This window comes from Marmota monax, unplaced genomic scaffold (genome assembly GCF_021218885.2).
Source record: "Marmota monax isolate L192 unplaced genomic scaffold, Marmota_monax_Labrador192_F-V1.1 WCK01_AAM20220418_F8-fsc00223, whole genome shotgun sequence".
Classification (NCBI taxonomy): domain Eukaryota; kingdom Metazoa; phylum Chordata; class Mammalia; order Rodentia; family Sciuridae; genus Marmota; species Marmota monax.
Genome location: NW_026692990.1, coordinates 778,995 through 796,323, shown reverse-complemented (window position 1 = coordinate 796,323; position 17,329 = coordinate 778,995).

Below are 17,329 nucleotides of genomic sequence, written 5' to 3'. Positions count from 1 at the left end.
AAATATTAGCATTATGAGCCAGTATACTGAACATGTACTGGCATAAAGTTAACAACTTGGAAATTTGTTCTTCAAATTTGATTTTTTGAAGCACATAATACCACCCTTTGCTTGTTTTTCCATTCTTCAGGATTACATTGCATTTTTTAATTCACAATCTTTCAAAAGTGTTGTTCACTGACAACCAAACTCAGTATTACCATTTATTTTTATTTCCTTCCTCATAGCTATGAATGATGATTCCACTTGTTCCTATGCTGGAAATGTATTCAGTAGTATCCACATAAACATATCACACACTTCAAGGGGTGGAATTAATCTCAGAAGATAGTCATGGCAAAGCCTGGCACAGTGGCACCTGCCTGTAATCCCAGTGACTCAGGAGACTGAGCAGGAGGATTGCAGTTTGAGGCTAGCCTCAGCAACTTAGTGAGACTCTGTCTCAAAATTAAAAAGAAAAAAAAAAAGCACTGGGGATGCAGTTGAGTTGTTAAGTGCCCTGAGTTCAGTCCTCAGTACCCACTCCCAAAAAAGATAGTCATAACAAGTGCCATAATAATTATCCACTCCAAACCACATTTCTCTTCTTGTTTATAAGTATCACTGTTTCTTATTTTTTTCTTTTGAGAATAGCCTTGAGAACACTTTTACATTGTTGGTGGGACTGCAGACTAGTACGGCCACTCTGGAAAACAGTTTGGAGATTCCTCAAAAAACTAGGGATGAAACTACCACATGGCCCAGCTATCCCACTCTTCTGTATTTTCCCAGAAGATTTAACATTGGCATATTACAGTGACATAGCCACATCAATGTTTAGAGTGGCACAATTCACAATAGCTAAATTATGGAATCAGCCCAGATGCCTGTCAACAGATGAATGGATTAAGAAATTGTGTTATATGTGTATATATATGTGTACACACACACACACACACACACACAAATGGAGTTTTACTCAACCATAAAGAAGAATGAACTTATGGTATTTTCCAGTGAATGGATGAAAATGGAGAATATCATGATAAGTGAAATAGACAAACTTAGAAACTCAAGGGTTGAATGTTTTCCTTCATTTGGGGAAGCTAGAGTAAAATAAAAGAAAGGGATAGGGAAGGATATGATTACATAAAGAACTAATCAAATACAAATTAATAGATAAGCAAAAGGAAGTCTAGTAGAGTAGAGGAAGAAGAAGTGGTGGGGGGAAGGATAGGAGGGGAAAGGAATTGGGAGAAGGTGCAATCATGAACTGAAATCGATTTCTATGCATGTCTGAGTTTGTTGGGATGAACCAAACTACTATGTATAACCATAGTAATTTTTTTAAAAAGAAGAGCCTAAATTAAATGAATAAATTTTCATTATTTTTCTTCAATTCAATTAAGTCACTTTAGGCAGAGTTACCTCAATGACACTCTCTGCTCTTCTTTCAATGTGTAGTATTATTGTTAAGAGATATTGAAAGAACATGAAATAAGTGAACTTTGCTCAATGGATTTTTAAAATAGTCAACAAATATTTTGTGACCTCATCTCTTTTTGTAATTTTTTTATTCTAATTTGTTATTTATGACAGCAGAATGCAATTCAATTCATATTACATAAATGGAGCACAATGTCTCTGGTTGTACACAAAGTAGAGTCACACGATCCATGTTTTAATACATGTACTTAGGGTAATGATGGCCTTCTCATTCCACCATCTTTCCTACACTCATGCCCCCTCCCTTCCCCTCCCTCCCTTTTGCCCTATCTAGAGTCTATCTAATTCTCCCATGCTCCCCCCAACCCCCATTATGAATCAGCATCCTTATATCAGAGAAGACATTCGGCATTTATTTTTTGGGGGGGGGGATTGGCATTATATTCTCCAACTCCATCCGTTTACCTGCAAATGCCATGATTTTATGTTCTTTTAATGCTGAGTAATATTTCATTGTGTATATATACCACATTGTCTTTATCCATTCATCTACTGAAGGGTATCTAGGTTGGATCCACAATTTAGCTATTGTGAATTGTGCTGCTATAAACATTGATGTAGCTGTGTCCCTGTAGTATGCTGTTTTTAAGTCCTTTGGGTATAAACTAAGGAGTGGGATAGCTGGGTCAATGGTTGTTCCATTCCCAGTTTTCCAAGGAATCACCATACTGATTTCCATATTGGTTGCACCAATTTGCAGTTTGGGACCTCATCTTTAGAATTAAAATATTATTTAAGTGTTTCAAATAGACTGAGGATTTTCTCAACTACATGTGTTAAAATGAACCAACAGATTTTTGAATGCATGAGAACTGAATAATACCAAATTCCAATAAAAAATTTAAAATCCCTTAATTGCTCAATTTGAACACTGTAAATGCCAAAGAAAGAGAACAATTGCATGACAATTACTTCAATGTTAACAGAAATAACACCAGATGCTATGTGAGCATCATTATGCAGATATGCGCAGAGTATCTTTCCTAGAATCATGCATTGCTCCAAATTTAACTAAATATTGACTGCACTTTTATGCAAATACCCACCAAAGTTTGTATTTGTGTTATTTGCTCTAACAGTAGTACACTTTTTCTTATTATCTCCTAACTGAATAAAATTATCTGCAAAATTTGCTCTTGTTTCTGAAGTTTGATCTGGAAGAAATTTTACTAACAAGGCTTTATTACAAGGAAAATATTGCACAAGCAAAGGGAAAGTTTCTGTCTGCATTGTGAGTAGGTGTTTCAGTGGCTCTGCTGCAAAAAGATGAGTCACTTAGATATTTGATATCCTATGTAATATTAAATGGAGCAATTATATTTTAGATTATTGAAATAGATTTCATCTTGGCACTAGATAATATGCTTTCAATTTTGAAATTTAGAAATGCTTCTGGTGACAGTATGTCCAAATTGTCATTTGAGAAGCAAGGCTGAAGATAAACAGAGTAGAACACCATTACATTTTCTTCTGTGATTATCTTCTTCACTTGAATCTCTCTTAACCAAATATTAGGTATTATTTTCTTTGATACTGATTGAGGAAATCATATCTCTAACATATGCTGGTTTGTATCTGATTTTCTATCATTTTTTGATATTAAATGAACAGCTGCATACTGCACCAAGATCTTCAAATGAGGGAAATTTTATTTGAAAAATGTCTACTATTCAGAAATTTTATCATGAAATTCACACTTTTTTGCATTTTGAGATTTAAATATAATCAAATAAAAAAGGTAATAGTGACCACCACAGGAATTGAAAATTATGTCTGTCCCTCAAATCCTAACTCTTTTAAAAAATTTATTTGTTCTTTTTAGTTATTCATAACAGTAGAATGTATTTTGACATCATACATACAAGGAGTATAACTTCCCATTTTTGTGGTTGTACATGATGTGGAGTTACACTGGTTGTATATTCATATAAGAACATAGGAAAGTTATTATCAGATTCATTATACTATGTTTCTTGTTTCCATTCTCCCTCCCTTCCCTTCATTCCCCTTTGTCTTATCTAGTGAATTTCTGTTCTCCTCCCTTCCTCTCTAATTGTGAGTTAGCATCCATATATCAGAGAGAACATTTGGCCTGTTTTTTTGGGATTGGCTTATTTCACTTAGCATGATAGTCTCCGCATGATAGTCTCCAGTTTTATCTATTTACCAGCAAATGCTATAATTTCATTTTTCTTTATGGTTGAGTAATATTCCCTTGTGTGTGTGTATGTGTGTGTGTGTGTGTATGTATATGTATGTATATATATATATATACATATATGTATCTTTTTCCATTCATATGTTGAAGGGCACCTAGGTTGGCTCCATAGCTTAGCTACTGTGAATTCTACTGCTATAAATATTGATGTGTCTGCATTACTGTAGTATGCTGATTTTAAGTCCTTTGGGTATATACTGATGAGTGGGTTAACTGGGTCAAATAGTGGTTCCATTCCAATATTTCTGAGGAATCTCCATACTGCTTTCCAGGGGTTGCTCCAATTTGTAGTCCCACCAGCAATGTATGACTGTACCTTTTCCCCCACATATTCACCAATGTTTATTGTTACTTGTATTTTTGATAATTGCCATTCTGACTGGAGTGAGATGAGATCTCAGTGTAGTTTTTAATTTATATTTTTCTGATTGCTAGAGAGATATTGAACATTTTTTATATATTTGTTAACTGGGTCACATTTTGTCTTCTGTGTAGTGTCTAGTCAGTTCCTTTGCCCATTTGTTATTTATTTATTTATTTATTTTTGGTGTTTTTTGAGTTCTTTGATTGTCTCCCATTCTGTAGGCTCTTTCTTCACGTTCTTGACTGCTTCCTTTGCTGTGAAGCAGCTTTTTAGTTTGATACCATCCCATTTATTGATTCTTAATCAAATCCCAACTCTTAACTATGAAGAGAAGTTGAGCTGTTGAAAGGGCTATGAACTTGTAAAATGACAATAAATTAAATTTGTTATCCCATATAAACAAGATGAACTTGGCTGTTTGCCTGCTTTGCACTTGTAAGTCAGTCTTCTAGAACAAAGCCAGAGATATGGTGAAGTTTTGGGAAGCCTGGTATTCAGGGATTGGTGGATGTTGAGAAGCCAGAGTGTTGAGGGACTGACAGACTTTTACTGTGCTCGGCAGACTAACACTGGTGTCCTGGACGAAGTGCTTGCTGATTGGCTGTCGACTGGAAGAATAGGCTGTCATTGATTGACTTTGGGGGACAGTTATCATTGATCAGCTGAAGTTTCGAGACTACATTTTTCTGATGGACTTTCAGAAAGTTGGGGCTGTTTATTTGTTAGCTTTCAGAAGCGTAGTAACTGGAGTGAGACTATGGCTGTTTATCTGCAGTTCTCTCTCTCTCTGTCTGTGTGTGTGTGTGTGTGTATCTAGACAGATCTGAAATTATCACTAATAGTGTTCACAGCTTGAAACTTTGGCCAAAGAGAAGTATTTTGCTTCCTTGAATGTGAAAAATAAGTATTTTTAATTACCACTCACCCTTTTTGTCTTCCTTCAACCAAATCTGCTAAGAGACCAATAAGGGATTGTCTGAAAAGTTTGTGGATTATCTTTATCTGGGGAGGTAGGATTTTTTCACAGTGTAAAAATAGTTTATTCTTTAAGCAATTTAAGAGCCAATCACTGTGGCCAAAAAGTAGTTCCAACTGCTGAATTTTTGTAATTTATTTTGAAAAAGTTGAATATGACAGATTAGTAGGTTCTTGTAGTCAATACAGGATGCAGGATAAAACCATTAAATGCAGGACACGCATTTAATGGCCTGTATCTGCAGCCCTGACAAGCTCTCTATTATTCAGAAGGTCACAGCTAGGACTTGTCTCCAGCCAGGTCATCTGTCCCATTCCCCTCAAACTTACAGATGCCAGAGGAATTTCCTGTTCATTTCCTGGAACCCACCCCAGGGCCTCTTTGCTAATAAGGCATCACACAGACAGTAAGACCTTTCTCTCACAGGGTGTTGGGAAAGGGATCAGTTAGGACTCTGGGGATGCAGGTGCTTAGGGGTTGTTTAAGGGAAGTATACCAGCAAGGAGCCTGCGTAAAAGCTACCAGAGAAGAAGGAGAAAGACTGGAGCAAGTGGTGTTCTGGCAGCCAGAATAAGAGAGGGGTTTTTTTTTTTGTTGTTGTTGTTTGTTTTAACATGAAGTTTTAAATTATTCTGTATTGATATATTATATATACTCGTGGGATTCATTACACACACACACTCACACACACACACACCACACACACACACATAAACACACAAAATTTGGTCAATTTCATTTCCAGTACCTCTCCTTCTCCCCTCCTACTAGTTCCCTTCCTCTACTCTACTGGTATCCCTTCTATTTTCATGAGACCTCCCCTTCCCCCTACCCTTTTTTCTCTTTAGCTTCCACATATGAGAGAAAACATGTGACACTTAACTTTATGAGTCTGACTTATTTTGCTTAAATATTGCTCTGAAGTTTCACCCATTTTCCTGCAAATGACATAATTTTGTTCTTCTTTGTGGCTGAATAAAATGCTATTGTGAAAGGGAGATCAGTAAAGGAAAGGAAACAAGGGATGAGAAGAGGGAAAGGAGAGGGGAAGTTCTGGGGAATGATATTTGCCAAATTATATATTATATTCTGTACATGTATGGATATATAACAACAAATACCATCATTATGTACAATACAATACGCCAATAAAAATGTGGAAGGGAAAAATGCCATGTGTATATATACCACAAAGACAGGATTAAAAAGAAGGAGTTTCAAAATGGCTTATGCCAATAGACACATCTCAGAGTTTGTAGTTTCTCCCAATTTTAGGTAGTGCATTGGCAGGGGTGCTTAGGTTGTACCTTCCTCAGAGTCTGAAGGTGTAAGAATATGGCTGAAGCTGGTGGTTGAGACAAGGGCAAATGAAGTTACCCAAAGGAATTGTGTAGAGTGGGGACAGAAGAGAAGAAGAGAAGGTTCTGCATTGGCCCTACACAGCTTCAGTGGTAAGGCTGGGCAGAGGTGAGGGGTTGGGAAGAGAAAGCTGTGAGAAAGAGAAAGAGGTATGAGAAGAAGAAGGATTGGAAGGGAGAGGAGAGGAAAGCAGTAGAAATAATGGGAGAAAAAGAAAAAGGATAGGAAGAGAGGGTCACTCCAAAGAATTACTGGATATGAGAGTAAGAATCTCTTAACTATATGTCCTGGAGTAGAATGAGCAGAGGGTCACAGTTAGTCTGCTTGCAATGAAGTGAGGTTGAAAGGAAGATGAAATGAGGCCAAACCTAGAGTGTTCATTTCTTTTGTGAGAAGCTTGGCTATTCATAGTCCAGGAGGAGATATTTTCCTTTTGAAAATACAAAGAACTTGTGCAAATCTGGAACCCATAGGGAAGGAGCCAGGAAAGCAGAGTCAGAATTCTATAAAGACACAGAGAGAAATGGAAAGAGCAGCAGAGATGTAGAGTGATATGGAGATTTAGAGAGACAGAAAATAATGATATAGAGACTAAAGATATAATAAAGAGACAGAGAATGAAGGAAAATAATAGGGAAATAAAGAAAAATATGAAGGAATCCCCCACTATTGAATTTGAATGTATCCCACAAATTCCATGTGTTGGATATCTAATCTCAAAAATAGTGTGTTCATGGTATTTGAAAGGTGGGACTTTTAACAGATGGTTGAGTCATGAGGGTTGTGCCAGAGTCCATTCATGGATTAATACATTAATGGATATAGTAATTTATTTTCTTTTGCCAACAAAATACCTGGGGCTGGGTAATGAATAAAAAACAGAGGTTTATTTAGCTTACCTTTTTGAAGGTTGAGATCCAAGTTTGGGCAGACCATCCAATTTAGCCTCTGGTGAGGGCTTTATAGTTGGGAACAGATGCAAGAGGTTGAGATCACAAGGTGAGATAGGAAGCCAGAGATGGGGTTGAGCCAGTTGTGCTCTTTTATAACAGCTCTCTTGCAAGAACTGACCAGGATCCTATGAATACTACCCTTAATCCTATCCAAGGGCAATGACCTCAATGATCTAGTGACTTCCCATTAGGCCATACCTCTTAAAGGCTCTACCACCTCTTAATATTGATACATCGGAGACTAAGCTTTCAACCCATGAACCCTTGGGGAGATGAAACATATCCAAACTATATCAATAGGTTATTGAGGGAGTGACTTTGTTATAAAAGCAAGCTCTCTCTGGCTAGCTTGCTCTGTCTTGCCATGTAATGCCCTGTGTCACCTTGGGACTCTATAGAGAGCCCCCCACCAGCAAGAACTATAAGAAATAAATTTATTTTCTTTATATATTACTCAGTCTAAGTATTCAGTTATAGAAACAGAAAATAGATTAAGATAGACCGTGTCTGCATTGTTTGGCTGCTCCAGGGCAGGAGGCATGGGGGACTTAGTAGAGGGGAAGAAAGTATCAAAAGAGCCTGTGGAAATATATGTCATAGGGACTATGCTGGTTAGAGGGGGAGCTATAACATTTATATATACACACACACACACACAATTTTTCTTCTCATTATCTTTGTAAGTATGAATTCCATACCCCCATTTCTTAGTTTTTCAACTAAATAATGTATGTTGTGATCTTTACCATTCTGTCCTGCTTTTTCAAATTTATTCTTTATTCTCTTTTCCAATATCTTATGTTAAAATCCCAATTCATTTATATTTGTCCATCACCTGGAATCAGTATCTCAATCTGTCCATATAAAATGAAGATATTAGAATTTCTTTCTTCAACTTCTCACCTTGTGACAGCCATTTTTTGCTGTTACATTTTCAATGTTTATACATTTTCTCTTTGTTTTGTAAACATAACTAAAGTCTGCCAGGCTTTGTATATAGGTTAATTTTAAAACTGAAAATGAGTACATATCATTTACATTATTGTGACAGAGTGAATCAACAGAGACTAAGAACATTTGCAGGACGTCTGGCAGCTTATAGGATGGCTTTGTTGACATGAGACAAAGATGACATGTTCAGGCAGATGAATAAGAAAAGGGACTCCTTTCTGTGTATTACAGCCCTGTGTGGTTGGGACTTGATGGGTACAGCATGGCCTACCCCAACTTTCACTTTTGACTCTGCAACTTTGTGCTTGTGGTGTATGTTTCACAACTCTGTGTGGCCTCCCTGAACATTTTCCCCTCTGGTCAGCTGGGCCTCAGACATAGAATGACTATGAACTGTTCTGTCTATCCTCAATCCAGAATGATTTATATCAACCAGGTCTGGAGTTAGGGACTAAGTGCCTCAAGGCAAAGAGTTTGGATAGGGGTAATGCCTGAAATTGGCAAGATTAGAGAACAGAAATTAATTGAAGCCCAATACTCAGTTTTGGTGTTCTATAGTCTTGTAATTTCTAGATTAATGTGGTGAAAAAATAAAAATATTGTTTCACCTGGGTTGGACAGGCAGCCCCAATTTTAAGGTCTTTAAAGCAGTGTAAAAATAGTAAAAATGCTATTGTGATTATTGTGAGGTTTAAATGAAAAAAGATATACAAAGCTCTATTGACTGGCAATGAGTGCTCAAATACAACCCGGCAAATTAACTTAAGGGTAGTTGGACAATTAGAGGTTTAGTGGAAAAGGAAAGTACAGAGGACAAGACTACTGGTATGATGATGGGAATCCAACAGGTCTTTAATAAGTCCTTCCTGAATCTGGCTGATTAGGATGAGAGCTTGACAGGCAATGTGGAATGGCCCCAAAAGCTCTGACACCCAAAACAGGGAACTGGATCATTGACTGTGATGTTTTGGATAAACCACTATTCCCTCTTTTGGGGCCCCAGGTTCTTTATCTGCCACCAGCCATTAATCCTCCCAGCCATAAATAGCTTCCTGGGCAGTGGTATGAAGAAAACATGTGAGAGAACACTTTGGAAAACCTAATGCATTTTCTGTAACAGTATGCTGATCTTCTGGGAGTTACACTAAGTCCATTAGGTGTATAACTTTCAATTTGGTTATATATTTATGATTACTCTTGGTGGAACACAAAGACCTTACAAGGGCTTGTTCATGGGAACAATCATTTTATTTTCAACTTCAGTGTTTACTCATTGCTAAAACTGTTCTCCTTCATCACCTTGTGTTTCATAACCCTCTTCCTCTTTACAAAATAAAGGCAAACCTCTAATCCAAAATCTTACTCTAGTGCACTATCCCTGGAGTGTCAAAAACCTCCAGGCATCCAACAAAGAGGAAATTCCAAATACTAGATTTGTTGTTGAGAAAATGAGTGATTGTATTGCTAGGAAATAATTGTTTGTGAACCAGATGCTTTTTAAGTCTTTGCTTTCAACAAAAATGGAAAAGAAAAACCTAATGGAGTTGGTGGCTGGTAAATCATTATGAATAATTTTGATGATGGATCATTATGTGATTTTTAGCATGCAATTTATAAGAAGTTCAAAGAACTGAATGACATTGTTATAACAAAATGCTTTTTCATTCTCATCTACTTATTTTTTTCTTAGTGCTTAAATCTATATAAACAACAGAAAAAACAGTGTTGTTCAATGCTGTCTCATTCTAGCAGGAAATTATATTGCTCCATGGAGATATGAGTTAATTTTTTTCTAAAGCTCTTTATATCATTAAGGAATACATTTCCAGTGAAATGTTGGCTTTATTTTCCAAATTTGCAATTTATGTTTTTTTAACCATAAGCACATAACAATTATCATGATAATCACTCAATTCTAAAGAGAAATTTATTATTTATATCCTTCCAGTTCCAGGAGATAAAAAATGTTTAATTTCCATTTGTATACATATTTTTGTTGCTGGGAAGTATAAATAGTGTGATCACAAAGTGATGTCAAGTGTAAAAGAAAATTCCATTAAGATAAAATTCTGTGGGAAAAGTTCAATGTAAGTCAAATTCAAGAAGAAGTGCTATAAAGTTTCCAATGGTCACCTAACTACGGTATTTAGATTACATTGGTTAGATTTAAAAGAATGATGTGACAGTTGTATTGAAATGTTTACAGTGAACTTAAGGTGATGTCCTTTGAAACTAATTAAACATCATGGAAAACTTCAGATGTCAGCTTAAAAATATATAATGTGGTACACGGTTTTCAAAATCCTTCTAGGGAATATGTAAGCAAAGAGTTAGAAGGGTGTCTTGCTTGCCTGAGGCCCAACGATCTTTTGAAAGTCAGAGCCAAGACCGCATTAATTCTCGCAGAGAATTCTGAGCCTTCTTACTTTTAGAAACCCCATTCCACAACTTTCAAACAAACTAAAATGTTTCCATGCCTCACATTAAATATAAGCTTCCTGTTGTACAACATTCTGAAAAGATTGTTGTAACTTTGATTTTTGAAAATAGTTGTCTACAAGTACCTTATTCAGCTTAAAAGTGGCTAAGATTTCTCAGCAAGATGAAAGGATGCTGACTTGGAAACTCTAGTGATGTGAAAAAATCTACTATGAAAATTGATTTTAAATGTAGTGGACACTTGAAACTTTATGGATTTTAAATTAAACAATTAATAAAAAATCAACCTAATATTATATTTAATGATGTTTTATTTCATATTTACTACTTTATACTTCACATGTTTCTTTTTCATATGTTACAACCTTACTTCCAATACTCAAACATTTTCAAGGTCTTTGAAAAGCTTGGCAGCCCTGGGCATGATGTTGGTCATGCCAAACAATCAGTTAGTGGGAAAAGCATCCAAACAACTAATGCAATTGCAGTTTCCAACAGAGTACCTGGCAAGGATGGGTGACATAGGTTTATTGAATCAAAGAATGAGAATATCTGGTGAACTAAACAGACACTTTTGGAAAGAAGAAATACAAATTTCCAGCAAATACATAAAAGATAATGAGCATCTTTACAATGAGGGAAATGCAAATCAAAACTATACTTAAGCAGAGTGTGGTGGTGCATGCCTGTAATCCCAGCAACTTGGGAGGCTGAGACAGGAGGATTACAGGTTTGAGGTCAGCCTTTGCAACTTAGCAAGACCCTGTCTCAAAATAAAAAATGAAAAGGGCTGCATGTGTGGCTCAGGGGTTAAGCAACTTTCGCTTCAATCCCCAGTACCAAAAAACAAATAAACAACAACAACAACGAAACTACACTTGGATTTCATCTCACTTAGTTAAAATTGCAGCCATCAGGAATACAAATAATAATGCTGGAAAGGATGTAGGGGAAAGGAACACTTTTACACCATTGGTGGAATTTTAACATGAAAATTAGTATTGATGTTCCTCGAAAGACTAGGAATGGAACCACCACATGACCCAGCTATACCACTCCTTGGTTTATATCCAAAATGACTAAAATCAACATACCGTAGTAATAAATGCATACCAATATACGTAGCAGCACAATTCACAGTGGCCAAGTTGTGGAGCCAGTCTTGGTGTTTATTGATGGATGAATAAATAAAGAAAAATAGAGTTTTATTCAGACATAAAGAAAAGTGAAATTATGTTATTTGAAGGAAAATGGATGGAACTTGAGAGCATTATGTTAACTGCAATAGTCCAAACTCAGAAAATTAAGGGTCATATTTTTTCTCTCATATGTGGAAACTAGAGAGATAAAAAGAAAGAAAAAGTGGAGGAGAAATCTCATGAAAAAAAGGGGTCAAGGGGAGGGAGAAAGGAAGGGAATGGGGAGGGATTTGGGAATGAAATTAAACAAATTATATTGTTATGTTGCATGTATGTACAAATATGTAACAATGGATTCCACTAGTATGTATAATTATAATGCACCAACAAAAAAGAATGAGTATGTCCAAATAAAGAATGATGATCATTGAGTGGAAAGGGCTTAATTGGGGGTTTGTTTCTCTGGAGCTAAGCAGTTGTTAAATTCTTAATTTTATAAGTTCTACTTGAATTTACATTCTTGCATCTGATTGATGTTATCATAATTTTAAAAAGACAGACTGTGCATCAAACTAATTAAAATGATTTAATATAGTATTTTGTTGTTCATCAGGTTTAATTGGGTTCAAATTTATCCACTGGGAACTTTCAATGAAGTACTTTTGCTATGCAAATATTACTTTTTCTGCAAGCAAATGTCTGTGGTATAGTATGTGAAGAGATCTGAATGTGTGATGCATGTGAATAATTTGCTTATTTGAATGTGTTATCAATATTTGTGACTAACAGAAAGAATCTTGTTATATTGAGACATATTACTGGTAATCAATGTTATGCTCTTTAGGGTAGGTTTAATTCTTAAGCTAGCCTATCCTGCTCTTTGCTCTGATTTCCTGAGGAAGTTGGATACATTCAATATTCTAAAAACCATAACAAAACTTTCTAAGTTATAGAGAACAGTTGAGAGAAAGGTGGAGAACAAGCAGAAAGGATTCAATCCCTGTGGTAGAATTTAAATGCTTTGATCCAGCAGTCTTAGAAGATTCTCTCTTGGCTATCTCTGTTCAGAGTAATTATATTCAAAAGGAGTTTCTGTACTGGACTTATCAGTCAGCCTGAGTAGGGAAGAGGGCACAAAGTATGGAAGTTAATGTCACAAATGTAGAGCATTGTAGATACATAGCACAAGTTCAAGATGAAGAGTCAGTTTCTAAAGCAGTCAAAGATCCATATAATGAAAACTTTCTACAGGTAATACTGTTCCAACTTGTTCTTGACAGGATATTCTCTGCTCTGCCAAGAATATAACTAAGTTCTGATAGTCTGTCCCAAAAGCATAGATCTTAGGAGGCAATCCAAGGTATGTTGATGTGTTGTTTGAATTATGTGAAAAATGATACTGAAGGCCACTCTAAATATGTACACATCTGTGTTCTCAAGTCAACGGTGTGCAGCTTTATATGTGATTGAATCAAAACCTAAATATATCGAATGAAAACAAAGTCACTGGGTACAAATTTCACTTCTTCTACTATTCTAAATATACTAGACACCAATAAGTTGATTAAGATAAATTAAATTTAGGAGCCATGAAAATGCAGATGCATTGGCTCAAAGATATATTAACTACAAGTGTTCAATACTAGAAAATTTGAAGAATGTGGCATAATACTAGAATCACTGGAAAAAACAGCCATGTTTTTTATGACTGTTTACTACTCTACTGAATGGATAGATCACATTTTATTTATTTTTGCTTTGGTTTATTTAGATTATTTTCAATTTTCCCCCACCGACTAATGCTGCAGTGAGAATTCCTTTGTCTTTCTCCTTGTATATATGAGCAAGAATTTCTTTCAGAAATGTACCTGAGTGGAATTGCAGGAAGGAATAATTTAATGAGAATGAGTGATATCAGAATATGTCACTATTTATTTTAAAAAAACATTTATTGAGCACCTGATAGGCTCTAGAAATATGACGGCTAATGAGATTCAGTCCTGATGTCAGTGCTTCTCATTGTTCATGTGCATATGAATCACTTGGAGTCCTGCTAAAATACAGATTTTAATTGGTGGTTCTGTGTGGGATCTGAGATTTTGCATTTCTTACAAGCTCCTAAGTAGCACCAATGCTGTTGGTCCAGGGACCACACTTTAAATGGCAAAGGATTTGAGGATGCCTAGATGAGTGTTATGATATGTGATGAAGCATAGGTAGCATCTGCATTGGCACTATCTGAGGATTGTGTGGTATCTGAGTTAAGTGTCCATGTGTAACATTTAGGTGATCATAGATGACAGTTGGATAAAGAAGAGATGACATTTGAATAAACATGACAAAATTTGAATGAATAAATGCATGTGACATCTGAATAAGAAACATGTAAGGATGAGGGAGGGGAGATATCTAAAGGAGTATGTATAAACATTTGAAATCTGAGTGAGTGTATGAAACTTGAGTAACTGTAGATCCTGTGAATAAGTGTAAGTAGTTCATTGGCATTATTAATAGTTAGGTTGTTCCACTGCATTATGTGTAATTTATATTAACTCTCCTTTTTATAGCTTGTAATAATTTTCCAATTTTTAGCATACAGAGCTATCATCTACAACTTCCTCTCTTCTTTGCTTGGCATTACTTATATCCAACCACTTTTTCAGAATCCATTTGGTTCCATTTCTTTGGTGGGGATGTTGAGAATATTCAGTTATCTTTTGGTGTCCCTTCCAATTCAATGCCAGGGAAAGTAAGCTCCAAATATATTAATCCTCCACTCCCTGAGCTGCCCTTCCTCAACCTCAGGGTCAGAATCATGCATTTTAAGAGATTTTCTGGGTATTCAGCAGTCATACAGTTGCATTTCTTCTCTCAGCCAAGGCTCTTCTCTAGGCAGATGAGCAGCACAAGTTGTTAAGAGAGTAGCAGATGGTTTATTTCACTTAGCATGATGTTCTCTATTTCCACCATTTACCAGCAAATAACATAATTTCATTCCTTATGGCTGAATAAAACTCCATTGTGTGTGCATTTTATCACATTTTCTTTATGCATTCATTTGTTGTCTGATACCTAGGCTGCTTCCATAACTCAGCTTTTGTAAGTTGTACTGCTAGAAACATTGCTATGAATTATCACTATAATAATATGCTGACTTTCAGTTTTTTAAAATATTAATACCAAAGAGTGGGCTATCTGAGTCATATGATTGTTCCATTACTGGTCTTCTGAAGATTCTCCATACTGCTTTCCAAAGTGGTTGCACTAATTTGCAGTCCCACCAGCAATGTTTAAGTGTACATTTTCCCTCACAACAATAATTGTTGTTTCTTGATGATTGCCATTCTAACTGGAGTGAGATGAAATGTCCTTGACTTTTGATTTGAATTTCCTTGATTGCTAACATTGTTGAACATTTTTTCATATGTTTGTTGGCCATTTGTTTCTTCTTTAGAAAAATGTTGAAATCATTTGTCCATTTATTGACTGGGTTATCTAGTTTTTTGTGTCAAAATTTTTGAGTTCTTTATATGTTCTGGATATTAATTTCCTGTCAAAGAGTAGCTGGCAAAGATTTTCTTCAGTTCTGTAGTCTCTCTTTACATGCTCTTAATTGTTTATTTTGCTGTGCAGAAGCATTTGATTTGATGGCATCCCACTTTTCTCTCATGTATGGAAGCTAGAGAGAGAAAAAGGAATAAAAAGGAGATCTGAAAATGGAAGGGAGTCCAATAACATAGAGGAAGGACATTGAGAGGGATGGAGGAGAGGAGGGCATGGGGAAGTACTGGGATATAAAATCTACCAAATCATGCTGTTTCCATGTATAAGTATGCCACAATGAATCCTGCTTATATACATGATTATAATTCACTAACTAAAATAATAATAGTAATAATAGAAGTGGTATCAATACAGTGGACAAGTGAATTGGAGAGGGAGGAGGGCAAAGGAAGGAAAGGTACAGGGGGATGAGATTTATCAAATTATGTAATATGCATATATGAATATGGCACAATAGATCCCACTATTATGTATTATTATAAAGTACCAATTAAAATAGTAATAATGAATACTGCAGTAAAACATAAAAGAGTGTATCAGATGGTGTAGAAAGGCGAGTCCAGGGCCCAGGCAGTTAATTGCCCAGTGGGAGTAACCACTCAAAACCTGGGCCATCTTCTGTAGGTTAACAGGTCCCATCAAGACCAATAGAGTAGATCAATTGGAGTAGAGCTTCCAATTTTTTTTTGTAGGAAAACAGAAGGAAAAATATATTGCTAACATCATTAGTCCAGCATCTCAGGACTGGGTAAAAGACCTTGAAATTTATCTGAAGCCAACTATTACCCTCTAGTTGCTGTCAAGGTGCCTACCAAGGAATGATGCATACTCTGGACAACTCCATGGGCATAAAACTCATTTTAGAAGCAAACTATGATTTTGCTCTCTGTCAACTTGAGAAAAATTAGAACTAATCTGAGTGGATTGGCAAGAAGTTCCTCACTTCCCCCAACCAAAAGAAAAATCTCTCTTACTGTCCTTTTTGCCCAGTGCCTGAAATATCACAATTTGTGAAAATAATTTCTCTGGGTTAAGCATGGCTAAGAGACTAATCTGCCAGGGCGGTAACTCCACTAAGACTCGTCATCTTCTTTGTGAATGAATTTCTCAAATGACTGGTTTACAGGGGAAGAGGATGGGAGGGTAGGAGGCACGTATTCAACTTAAACTTGGTAGGTTTCCTGTTTGTGGAGTCTCTGCTCCAGCACCCATCATTTCCAAGGTTGACATGAAATTGGTTTCCAGATCCACTACTATGGACTTCCTTCTGAGAGTTCCCTCCCTTGGGTCTTCCTGTTGATCTATCTGCTTTGAGCCTTAGCATTCTCTTTTCTCTCCTCCAAAATATCACCTGATTCCCTGGAAAACCCCCCTCTGCCATCATAGCCTGATTTTGTTTAGAACCATTCAGTGCTGACTCGTTGCCAACAGAGTAAGACCCACATACCTCAGCCTGGTATTCATGCAGGGGCATAGGAAAGGGAGAATATAGGTCCATGGACACAATTTATGAAAGTGTCATGAAGATGAGAGCCAAGCAGGTATTGTGACATTTAGTTGTGTTGAACATTGAATATATGAACATACCCTAGTTTGTTCTGCATTTATTCAGTTCTTTTTCTTAACTGCTGCCATATTGACCTATATTTATTATTATTAAAAGTATCATTGCTGTTGTTATTAACACAAGTTGTCTGTGCCCATTAATGGGACTCAGTGATATTTCCATACATGTATGCATCATTCATTGATCATGTCCACCCACTCTTCTTCTACCCTTGACCCTGCTCCCTCTAGCACACTTTCTAGCTTTAGAGTTTTCTCTTAGTTTCCATTTGTCCCCTGCCCTCCTATCTTTCCTCATCTATAGTAACCTTTATT